Raw genomic sequence first — 12,534 nt, 5'->3', positions numbered from 1 at the left:
CTCCTTGTCTTCCCTCCCAAACCCTGCCCTCTCCCTGACTTTCCCATCTCTGTTGACGGCACTACCATCCTTCCCGTCTCACAAGCCCGCAACCTTGGTGTCCTCCTCGACTCCGCTCTCTCATTCACCCCTCACATCCAAGCCGTGACCAAAACCTGCCGGTCTCAGCTCCGCAACATTGCCAAGATCCGCCCTTTCCTCTCCATCCAAACCGCTACCCTGCTCATTCAAGCTCTCATCCTATCCCGTCTGGACTACTGCATCAGCCTTCTCTCTGATCTCCCATCCTCATGTCTCTCCCCACTTCAATCCATACTTCATGCTGCTGCCTGGATTGTCTTTGTCCAGAAACGCTCTGGGCATGTTACTCCCCTTCTCAAAAATCTCCAGTGACTACCAATCAATCTGCACATCAGGCAGAAACTCCTCACCCTGGGCTTCAAGGCTCTCCACCACCTAGCCCCCTCCTACCTCACCTCCCTTCTCTCCTTCTACAGCCCACCCCACACCCTCCGCTCCTCTGCCGCTAATCTCCTCACCGTACCTCGTTCTTGCCTGTCCCGCCATCAACCCCCGGCCCACGTCATCCCCCGGGCCTGGAATGCCCTCCCTCTGCCCATCCGCCAAACTAGCTCTCTTCCTCCCTTCAAGGCCCTACTGAGAGCTCACCTCCTCCAGGAGGCCTTCCCAGACTGAGCCCCTACCTTCCTCTCCACCTCGTCCCCCTCTCCATCCCCCCATCTTACCTCCTTCCCTTCCCCATAGCACCTGTATATATGTATATATGTTTGTACATATTTATTACTCTATTTATTTATTTTACTTGTACATATCTATTCTATTTATTTTATTTTATTAGTATGTTTGGTTTTGTTCTCTGTCTCCCCCTTTTAGACTGTGAGCCCACTGTTGGGTAGGGACTGTCTCTATATGTTGCCAACTTGTACTTCCCAAGCACTTAGTACAGTGCTCTGCACACAGTAAGCGCTCAATAAATACGATTGATGATTGATGATAATTATGGATATGTACATAATTATGGATATGTACATAAATTACAGATATGGAATTCAATTTGCTTGACTATGGAAGGCTGGTTAGGAGGTAAGGGGTCATCTCCCTTTCATTCAGTGAATGAATTGACTGAATAAATGAATCTCCTCAAGAGGGTAACACAGGAACACACATATAGGAGCAAATGGCGAGAGTAAAAGTTTTGTTTTATGCCATTGAGTCATTCCCGACCAATAGTGACACCACGGATGCATCTCTCCCAGAATGCCCCGCTCTCCATCTGCAGTTGTTCTGGTAGTATATCCATAGAGTTTTCTTGGGAAAAATTCGGAAGTGGTTTACCATTGCCCGCCTTCCGCGAAATAAACTTGACTCTCTCCCATGCCGCTGCTGTCCAGCATGGGTGAGTTTTGACTTGTAGCAGATTGCCTTCCACTCGCTAGCCACTGCCCAAGCTAAGAATGGAATGGGTAGGCCTCTGCTTGACTCTCCCTCCTGTAGCCGAGATTGGTAGAGGACTGGAAATCCTCCAGGTGCAACCCTGAGAGGGGGAGAGTAAAATAGAGGTGGCTAAAAGGGAGAAAAGCCAAAGAGAGTGTGAAAAGGAAAAGGGGATTTTTAAAGGCTAAATAAGTCATCAAGTACCTACTGTAAAATGGGGATTCAATCCCTGTTCTCCCTCCTACTTTTTGAGCCCCATGTGGGACAGGGACTGTACCCGACCTGATTGACTTGTATCTACGGCCAGTGATTAGAATGGTGCTTGTCACTAAGAACAGGCATTGAATCCTCATTTTGCTGATGAAGGAACTGAGACACAGAGAAATTAAATGATTTGCCCAAGGTCACACAGCAGGTAAGTGGTAGAGTTGGAATCAGAACCCAGGTCCTCTGACTCCCAGAACAGTGCTCTTTCCACTAGACCACACTGTTTCTCTTCATAGAGAACTGTCCACCAGCAACCATGGTTGATTGATTGATTACCGATTGTTCCTCCAAGGCTAGGGTTGGTCCTCTGACACTCCTTGACTAGGAAATGGGCTGTGGAGGGAGAAGGGATCGTAAAGAGCTGACTGGTTTGTAACTTCAGCATATTCCGGTACCAAACAGGAAGGCTTATATGCCAGATGATCTCTTGGTAGCATGCTGATAAAGTGTTGTCGGGGGGAAAAAATTGGTTTTAGCAGCATGGCGTAGTGGATAGATCATGGGCCTGGGAGTCAGAAGGTCATGGGTTCTAATCCTGGCTCCTCCACTTGTCTGCCATGTGACCTTGGGCGAGTCACTTCACTTCTCTGGGCCTCAAGTTACCTCATCTGGAAAATGGGGATTAAGACTGTGAGCCCCACGTGGGACAACCTTATTGCCTTGTATCTACCCCAGCACTTAGAACTGTGTTTGGGACATAGTAAGCGCTTAATATGATCATTATTAAAGGAGCATGGCCTAATGGAAAGAGCACTGGCCCGGGAGTTAGAGGACCTGAATTTTAATCCCAGCTCTGACACTTACCAGCTGTGTGACCTTGGGTAAGTCACTTAACTTCTCTGTGCATCAGTTTCCTCATCTGTAAAATGGAGATCATGACTGTGAGCCCTGTGAAGGACAGGGACTGTGTTCAAAGTGATTATCTTGTATCTACCCCAGGATTTAGTACAGTGCCTGGCACTTAATAAGCACTTAACAAATACCAAAAAAAAGTACCCAAAGTATTCAGATCCAAGTGCATGGATGAGACAGAAGGGAGAGGGAATCAGGGAAAGAGGGCTTACTTGGGGAATGCCTCTTGAAGGAGATGTGACCTTAATCAATCAATCAGTGGTATTTATTGAATGCTTAATCAATCAGTTAATTAATGGTATTTATTGAGCACTCACTATGTGCAGAGCACTGCAACATGGCTTAGTGGAAAGAGCATGGGCCTTGGGAGTCAGAGGACATGGGTTCTAATCCTGGCTCTGCCACTTATCTGCTGTATGACCTTGGGCAAGCTGCTTAATTTCTCAATTCTTCAGTTACCTCATCTGCAAAATGGGGATTATAATAATGATGGCATTTGTTAAGTGCTTACTATGTGCCAAGCACTGTTCTAAGTGCTGGATTATGACCATGAGCTCCATGTGGGACACCCTGATTACCTTGTATCTACTCTCTCCATCCAAACCGCTACCTTGTTGGTTCACTCTCTCATCCTATCCCGACTGGATTACTGCATCGACCTCCTTTCTGATCTCCCATCCTACTGTCTCTCCCCACTTCAGCCTATTCTTCACCCTGCTGCCCGGATTATCTTTGTACAGACATGCTTTGGGCATGTCACCCCCCTCCTAAAAAATCTCCAGTGGTTGCTTATCAGCCTTCACATGAAGCAAAAACTCCTCACTCTTGGCTTCAAAGCTCTCCATCACCTCACCCCCTCTTACCTCACCTCCCTTCTCTCCTTCTACAGCCCAGCCCACACCCTCTGCTCCTCTGCTGCTAACCTCCTCACCGTGCCTCTCTCTCACCTGTCCCACCGTCGACCCCTGGTCCACATCCTACCTCTGTCCTGGAATGCCCTCCCTCCACACATCCACCAAGGAGCTCTCTTCCTCCCTTCAAAGCCCTACTGAGAGCCCACCTCCTCCAGGAGGCCTTCCCAGACTGAGCTCCCCCTTTTCCTCTTCTCCTCCTCCCCTCCCCATCGCCCCCACTCCCTTCCTCTGCCCTACCCCCATCCCCTCCCCACAGCACTTGTGTATATTTGTACTTATTTATTATTCTTTTAGACTGTGAGCCCACTGTTGGGTAGGGACTATCTCTATATGTTGCCAACTTGTACTTCCCAAGAGCTTAGTACAGTGCTCTGCACACAGTAAGTGCTCAATAAATATGATTGATTGATTGATTGATTCTATTTATTTTATTAATAATGTGTATATAGCTATAATTCTATTTATTCTGATGGTATTGACACCTGTCTACTTGTTTTGTTTTGTTGTCTGTCTCCCCCTTCTAGATTGTGAGCCTGTTGTTAGGTAGGGACCGTCTCTATATGTTGCTGACTTGTACTTCCCAAGCAGTACAATGCTCTGCACACAGTAAGCACTCAATAAATACGATTGAATGAATGAATGAATGAATACCCCAGCACTTTGAACAGTGCTTGGCACATAGTAAGTGCTTAAGAAATACCATTATTATTATTATTATTACAATTCAACAGAATTAGCAGACACATTCCCTGCACATAGCTTACAGTCTAGAGGGGGAGAAAGTGCAAAGTAGGACGTTGGAAGTGTCATTCAAATATCATACACTCTCTTTACAGACTAAATAGAATAAAATGGGCCAATACGGCTCATAAAAGAGAGGCTTTCATCTTAAATTTGTATTTTAGGCTGCCTCATTATAGGGAAAGGACAAACAAATATCTCCAGCAATTTAGTGAGTACTGTGTGCAGAAACAAAATTACATTCTCCCCGGATATAAAATTTTCTTTTTATTACTCTCTTTGACATAAAACCGCTGCTGTTAAAATGACACATGGCAAAGAATTTGAGACCAAGATGATAATGGACATTATTGCCTGGGTTCCTAATTAGTATTATGTGAAATACAGTTTGAGAGCATCATGTTGCTCTCATTAAACAAACTTGAGATTTGAATGGAATAATGAAGTTCATTGAATTCCCTCTCAACTCCCTCTCAACTTTTTGAGAGGTTTGAATTTTGTTGAACTTCTAAATCCAATTTTTCAAGTCCTTTTTGCAAAGATAGATGGTTTCTAAGTTCAGATAACGGTGAAATAACTTGTAAGAGAAATGTCATTACCATTGTTGTGGCCCGGTGGAAAAAGCATAGGCCTGGCACACAGAGGACCTTGGTTCTAATCCCAGCTCTGCCCATTGCCTGCTGTGTGACCTTGGGCAAGTCACTTCACTTCTCTGTGCCTCAGTTACCTCAATCTGTGAAATGAGGATTAAGACTGTGAGCCCCAAGTGAGACAGAGACTGCCAAGTCACCTAATTTCTCTATGCCTCAGTTTCCTCAACTGTAAAATGGGTATTCAAAACGTGTTCTCCCCCCCAACACTTAGATTGTGAGCCCCATGTGGGACGGGCTATGTCTGACGTGATTATCTTTTATCTACCTCAGCACTTAATGCAGTGCTTGGCACATAGTACAATGTAGAATCTAGTACACTCTAATACACTCTTCCTCCATCCCAGCCCCACAGCACTTTCAGATATGTTCATATCTGTCATTTCTTTATTTATATTAATGTCTGTCTCCCCCTCTAGATTGTAAACTTGTTGTGGGCAGGGAATGTATCTGTTTATTGTTATACTGACCTGTCCCAAGCACTTAGTTCAGTGCTCTGCACATAGTAAGTGCTCATTAAATATGATTGAATGAATGAATGAATGGTAAGTGCCTAAAAATGCCATAAAGAAAATGCAATCAATAAAATTCCAGGAGCCTTCTGGGATAGGAAGAGAGAGAGGGGTCACTGTTCAAATACAAAGAGCTGGGGTCATGCCTTTGATCTCTTCATTGTCCCTTGATTGTCTTCCAGGGGTCTGGACTGTTGCAGAAGTCAACCAATCAATCAATCAACCATATTTATTGAGCACTTACTGTATGCAAAGCACTCTGCTAAGCGCTTGGGAGGGTATGGTATAACACAGATGGTGGACACACTCCCTGTCCACAAGGAGTTTATACCAGAACGGGTGCTGTCTCTGTTCTCTGGGCTAGGAAGCGACGGCAGAATTAGGGAATGTTCTTCTGACACCGTGAGCCTGCCTGGATAGAGTGTAAGTTGAGGTTTGAAGAAATGGAAAATGGGAAAGCTGAGGTCTGACTTTGAAGGGGGAGACTGTCAGTTCACTGGGGGCAGGGAATGCATCCTTTATATTGTTGTATTGTACTCTCCCAAGCACTCAGTACAGTACTATGCCCCCAGCAAGTGCTCAATAAATACCGTCGATTGATTGGTTGGGGGAGTTCTGGTCCCAGAGAACATTGTGAACAAGAGGTTGGAGGCGGAAGAGTCAAGAGCTAGGCACAGTTAGTTGGGGAGCTTGGCAGGACTGAAGAGAGCTGATGTGTACAATGGAGAGGGCTGGTAGAGAGTCTTGAAACCGTGGGTCAAGAGTTTTTGTTTGAGGCAGAGAGAGATGAGTAGCCACTGGATACGTTTGAGGAGTGGAGAGTGTGTAAATGTGTGTGTAAATGAGGCTTTCAGGAAGATCTGTGGAGTAGTACTGATGGAGAACAAAGGCTGGAGACAGGAAGACAGGAACCATGACATGTCAAGACTTTGGATTGGGCTGAAAGAGACAGAGCAGATGGACGAAATGGACAAAAAGAACGGTCTGGATTTAGCAGGAAGTCAAATGCGAGAGCTGAAGGACAGTGAGATGTCAAGGATGCCACCAAGGATGTGGTCTTCTCGGCCAGCCCCACCTGGGCTAGGGATTGGGTCCAACTCAATTTTCTTGTATTCACCCCAGCACTTAGTAGAGTACAAATACCACAATCATCATTATTATTATTACTGACTAACATGGGCAAGTTAGGAGGAGAGGGGACGGAGGAGAGGGAAGCCAGAGGTTTCCATTTTTTTGCCCCATGTAAATTCAGGTGCAAACAGATTTTTCTTCTGAAAAATGATCTCCAAAAACAGGCTTTTCCCACGCAGCTACTCTTTGAGACTTTAGAGAAAAGGTATTATATCAGTCCTGTGTGTACTGGAATATTACTATGTTGATAGTTTTCCTTAATAAAATAATAGATACAGCAGTTTGAAAATGGTGGAAATAAAGCAGGCTTCAAAATTAACATGTTTACTTGGATATCCTTAAGGCAGCTGCAGAAAGGGAGAGGGAGCAGAGGATTTTGACTTTTTTTTCGGATTTCAAGAAAGTAGGGCTATTCTCCTGTCATACTTGGTTGATGAAAAATACTTTGCTAACTTTTGTGCTAAAGACCAGTACCCTTTCCAAAAATTTAGTACAGTACATCGGATACAGTAGGTGTTCAATAAATTCCATTACTACTACTGCTACTACTACTGCTATTAGTGAACAGTGCTTGACGCATAGTAAAGTGCTTAACAAATACCATTATTATTACTGCCGCTACTGCTACTACTCCAACTACTCCTGCTATTACTACTGCTTAGTGCTTAGTACAGTGCTCTGCACACAGTAAGTGCTCAATAAATACAATTGAATGAACTACTGATATTAGTATTCACTAATATTTTGCTTGTACTTTGTAAAGCACATTTCCCTTGAACTCTTGAGCTTCCGGGCTCTCCACCAGTTCTTTCCTTTGTACCTATCTGTTCTTTTTACTCCACAACTTGTCAGCTTCACTCCTCACCCGCTCAGTTAATTGTCGAGTTCGAGTCCCACCTCCCCCACATGTCTGCTGTGTGACCTTGGGCAAGTCACTTCACTTCTCTCTGCCTCAGTTCCCTCATCTGTAAAATGGGGATTAAGACTGTGAGCCCCACATGGGACAACCTCATCTCCTTGTAGTCCCCCCAGCACTTAGAACAGTGCTTTGCACATAGTAAGCGCTTAACAAATACCAACATTGTTATTATTATTACTGCTGTTACTACTATCACCACCACCTTACCCTCAGGGAGCTTAAAATCTAGCCATGCACTTTATTTCTCTGTTCTTGTGTTTCTTGAAGGCATGGATCATGTCTTCTGCTTTTATTGTACTCTTTCAAGTGCTCAGTACAGTGGCCTGCACCTAGTAAGTGTTAAATAAATACAATTGATTGATTGAAGGCACTGTCATGTGAGTAAATTGATACTTAGGAAAGAATGATGCAAACTATATTTTGCATGTAATAAAACTCAACCTAACTTTTAGATAAAAGTATCAGTCAGAAGTAACCAGTGCATTTTAAGCAGCATGGCTCAGTGGAAAGAGCATGGGCTTTGTAGTCAGAGGTCATGGGTTCAAATCCCGGCTCTGCCAATTGTCAGCAAGTCACTTAACTTCTCTGTGCCTCAGTTGACTCATCTGTAAAATGGGGATTAAGACTGTGAACCCCCGTGGGACAACCTGATCACCTTGTAACCTCCCCAGTGCTTAGAACAGTGCTTTGCACATAGTAAGTGCTTAATAAATTCCATTATTATTATTATTATTTTAATAATAATTGTGGTATTTGTTAAGAGCTCACTCTGTGCTGGGCACTGTACTAAGCGCCGGGGGTGGGGGGGATGCAAGCAAATTGGGTGGGGCGCAGTCCCTGCCCAACATGGGGCTCACAGTCTCAATCCCTATTCTACAGATGAGGTAACTGAGGCACAGATAAGTGAAGTGACTTGCCCACGGTCGCAGAGCAGACAAGTGGCAGAGCCAGGATTAGAACCTATGACCACTGATTCCCAGGCCCGGGCTCTAGCCACTACTCCATGCTGCTTCTCAAAGTAGAGGCCAGAGGATTGAGAAAGAAAGGGCCTGTTAGATCATTCATTCAATTGTATTTAACTGAGGGGGAGTGCTTTCTGTGAGCAAAGCACTGTACTAAGTGCTTGGGAGAGTACAATGTAACAATAAACAGACAAATTCAGTTATACTGGCAGATTTCCTATGGCTGTGGGTAGCTCTCTGTTGCTACTATGAAAATGGAAGTCCAGGAGGAGAACCACCTCACTGTTCCTTTGAGCATCCTGTTGCTATGGAGACAGTATCTTTCTGGACTGGGGAGCATTGCGCATGGCAATAGAGTCTCATGTTCATACAGTGCTCTGCACATAGTAAGTACTACAAAAATGCCATTGAATGATGTTCTCATGTGGGCCCTGTGCAATTAATTGCCCAGTGGTTAAAGTGATCCTCTCCAGGCTCTAGGTTAGTGGCGTATTTCATTCATTCATTCATTCATTCAATCGTATTTATTAAGCACTTACTGTATGCAGAGCACTGTACTAAGCGCTTGGGAAGTACAAGTTGGCAACATATAGAGAGGGTCCCTACCCAACAACGGGCTCACAGTCTAGAAGGGGAAGACAGACAACAAAACAAAACATGTGGACAGGTATTGTTTCTTTATTTAATCAACCAACCGATCAATCAATCATATTTATTGAGTGTTTACTCTGTGTTAAGCTCTGTACTAAGCTCTTGGGAGAGTACAATAGAGTTAGACAAGATCCCTGCCCTCAAGGACCTTACGGTCTAGAGGGGAAGACAGACAATAAAATAAATTTCAGGTAGGGGAAGGAATTAAGTTTTGTACTTGACAGCTGTGGGGATGGGGTGAGTACCTTAGTGTTTAGGGGGTATGGACTCAAGTGCTTAGGGGATGCAGTAGGAGGGGCATAGGACGGAGAGACGAGAGGCTAGTCAGGAAAGGCTTCCTGGAGGAGATGTGATTTCAGTAGGACTTTGAAGATGGGGTGAGCAGTGGGCTGTTGGATGTGAAGGGGTGGGGGGAGTTCCAGGGAGGAGATGGGGGGTGTGTGAACAAGAGGTCGGTGGGGAGAGAGATAAGAGTGAAGCATAATGAGTAGGTTGGCGTTAGAGGGTGAAGTGGGGGTCGGATCGCAGGGGGAGAGGAGCGAGGATAAGTAGGACTCATTTAATGGTTTCTAAAGCACCTATCTGACACAAATCACCTCAGCAGAATGGCCAAGGCTTGTCACAGAAGACTGGACAGATTCTCAGGCCTAGAGATGCTAGTATCAACCCAAGTTGAAGCAACATGGCTTAGTGGAAAGAACATGGGCCTGGGAGCCAGAAGGACCTGGGTTCTCATGCCGCCTCCATCATTTGTCTGCTGCATGACCTTGGGTGAGGCACTTAACTTCTCTGTGCTTTAGTTCTCCTATTCTCCCTCCTACTTAGACTGTGAGCCTATGTGGGACTGGGACTGTGTCCAACCCAATTCACTTGTATCTATCCCAGCTCTTGGAACAGTTTTTATTATTATTATTGTAACTAACAATAATTATGGTATTTGTTAAGTGCTTACTATGTACCAAGCATGGTTCTAAGTGCTGGGTTAGATACAAGTTAATCAGGTTGGACACAGTCCCCGTCCCACAGGAGGCTCACACTCTTATCCCCATTTTACAGATGAGGTAACTGAGGCACAGAGACATTAAGTTCATTCATTCATTCATTCATTCAATCATATTTATTGAACACTTACTGTGTGCAGAGCACTATACTAAGCATTTGGAAAGTACAATTCGGCAACAAATAGAGACAATCCCTACCCAACAACAGGCTCACAGTCTAGAAGTGGGGAGACAGACAACAAAATAAAACAAGTAGATGGGCATCAATAGCATCAATATAAATCAATAGAATTATAGATATGTAAATATAGATATAAGTGACTTGCCCAGGGTCACACAGCAGACATGTGGCAGAGCCAGGATTAGAACCCACATCCTTCTGACTCCCAGGCCTGTTATCTATCCACTAAGCCATACTGTTTCTACCCATAGTAACACATGGTGACACATAGTTAGCACTTAAGAGATACCATTAAAAAAAAAGTAGCAAGCTGATGGCACAGTTCTCAGAGTCCCAAACACCCCCAGAGGATAAATCTGTTCTGGGAGTGAGCCAAAAAGTTGGATTTCTAGAGAGTTATGGTGGCAGCTTTTATAGGCACTCAACTTCCCAAAATTAACAATAAAAGTCCCTATAAAATCTCAATACCTTTTGTGAAAGCTATTTTTAGAATGCTCACCCATGCAGAAGCTACAGTGCCCTTTGAAGTTTTATCCAATTTGATTCCTGGAACTTCAACAGAACTGAAAAAGGATACCCATTAAAGGAGGAAGGGGACTACATCTAGAAGATTTTGCTGCCATTTTTTCATGGACCCGCAGATCAATTCTATCAGTGGGTTCTCCAGCCTATGCACAACTGATCAATCAATCAATTATATTTATTGAGTATTTACCATGTGCAGAGCACTATAGTAAGCACTTGGGAGAGTACAATAATAACAGAGTTGATAGACATGTTCCCTGCCCACAACGAGCATCTTGAAAGGGTATGCTCCTAGAAGAAAAGGCCAGGAGGCAAAGATTTAGTCACAGAATGTCACTGGTATTTTCACTTGGAAGTTCTCTGAGTAATGGTGAAAATATTCTAAAAACCAGAACAGGCCAGGAGGGAAAGCAGCATTGGTGTAATGAATACAGCACGGGCCAGGGAGTCAGAAAGTCATGGGTTCTAATCCCAGCTCTGCCACTTGTCTGCTGTGTGACCTTGGGCAAGTCACTTCACTTCTCTGTGCCTCAGTTACCTCATCTGTAAAATGAGGATTAAGACTGTGAATGCTGCGTGGGACAGGGACTGTATCCAACCTGACTTACTTCTATCTACTCCAGCACTTAGAACAGTATCTGGCACATAGTAAACACTCAACAAATACCATAATTATTAGTTATTATGTTTGCTGCTGCTTTGTTCCCCAAATTGGATCGATCAAGCAACCATATTAATTTTTTAATGGTTTTTGTTAAGCGCATATTATGTGCCAGGCACTGTCCTAATCACTGGGGTAGATATAAGCTAATCAGGTTGGACACAATCCGTGTCCCTCATGGGGCTCCCGGTATTTATTGAGCACTTACTATGTGCGGAGCGCTTGGGAGAGTACAATGTAACATAGTTGGTAGACACTTTACCCGTCCACATGAGATTAGGGTTTAGAGGGATTCCACTTAACCGAACTGTCCTTCCTTAAGAAGCCAAACAATGACAAGAATTTTTACATTCCCACTAGTCCGGCTGAAACAGCTGCTCCCACGTAAGAGAAGGGGAGTATGGAACACTTAAATTTTGAAGAACAACTAGCAGTACGTGCTCGAGTTGCTTTTAGATGTAAACAGAGTCCTGTTTTTTTTTAATGCTGTCGGAAGCTCTAATTGGTTTCTAATTTCTGTCTCTCCCAAAGGAACACTCTGCAGCTTTTGCCTTTCAAAGTTTTTCAACTCAGAGTGAACACATATTTTTGGTCATTAAGAAAAAGCTTGTCTCACATTTGGATGGTTTTTTAGTTCAACAAAGTGTAATTCTTATTATGCTCAGGGTGCAATTTATGTTGTAGGCAATAAAGTGGTAGCAATCCAGAAGCATGGGTTCTACATGGTTCCCCTGCATCACTTCTGCATTTAAAGTAATAATAATAATAGTGATAGCATTTGTTAAGCACTTACTGTGTGGCAGGAACTGTACTAAGTGCTGGGGTGGATACAAGCAAATCGAGTTGGAAGCAGTCCTTGTCCCATATGGGGTTCACAGTCTCAAGCCCCATTTTACAGATGAGGTAACTGAGGCCCAGAGAAGTGAAGTGACTTGCCCGAGGTCACCCAGCAGAAAAGTGGCAGAGCCAGGATTAGAACCCATGACCTTCTGTCTCCCAGGCCCGGGCTCTATCCACTACACTAGGAGTAGTCCGACTTAGACTGTGAGCCCAATGTGAAACAGAGACTGTGTCCAACCTGATTATCTTGTATCTCCCCCCAGTGTTTAGTA

The 12,534-nt window shown here is 44.3% G+C and overlaps 1 non-coding gene across 1 annotated transcript; it reads right to left on the bottom strand.

Moving 5' to 3' along the window:
* Positions 1-1,427: 1,427 nt before the first annotated feature.
* Positions 1,428-1,565, bottom strand: LOC119948530. The gene has a single exon (XR_005456920.1). It is a non-coding gene; the product is annotated as a small nucleolar RNA SNORA7 (small nucleolar RNA).
* Between the last annotated feature and the right edge of the window lie 10,969 nt (positions 1,566-12,534).

This window comes from Tachyglossus aculeatus, chromosome X4, assembly GCF_015852505.1.
Source record: "Tachyglossus aculeatus isolate mTacAcu1 chromosome X4, mTacAcu1.pri, whole genome shotgun sequence".
NCBI lineage: Eukaryota > Metazoa > Chordata > Mammalia > Monotremata > Tachyglossidae > Tachyglossus > Tachyglossus aculeatus.
Note: the sequence above shows the minus strand (reverse complement) of the source record. Positions and strands in the feature narration are given on the sequence as shown.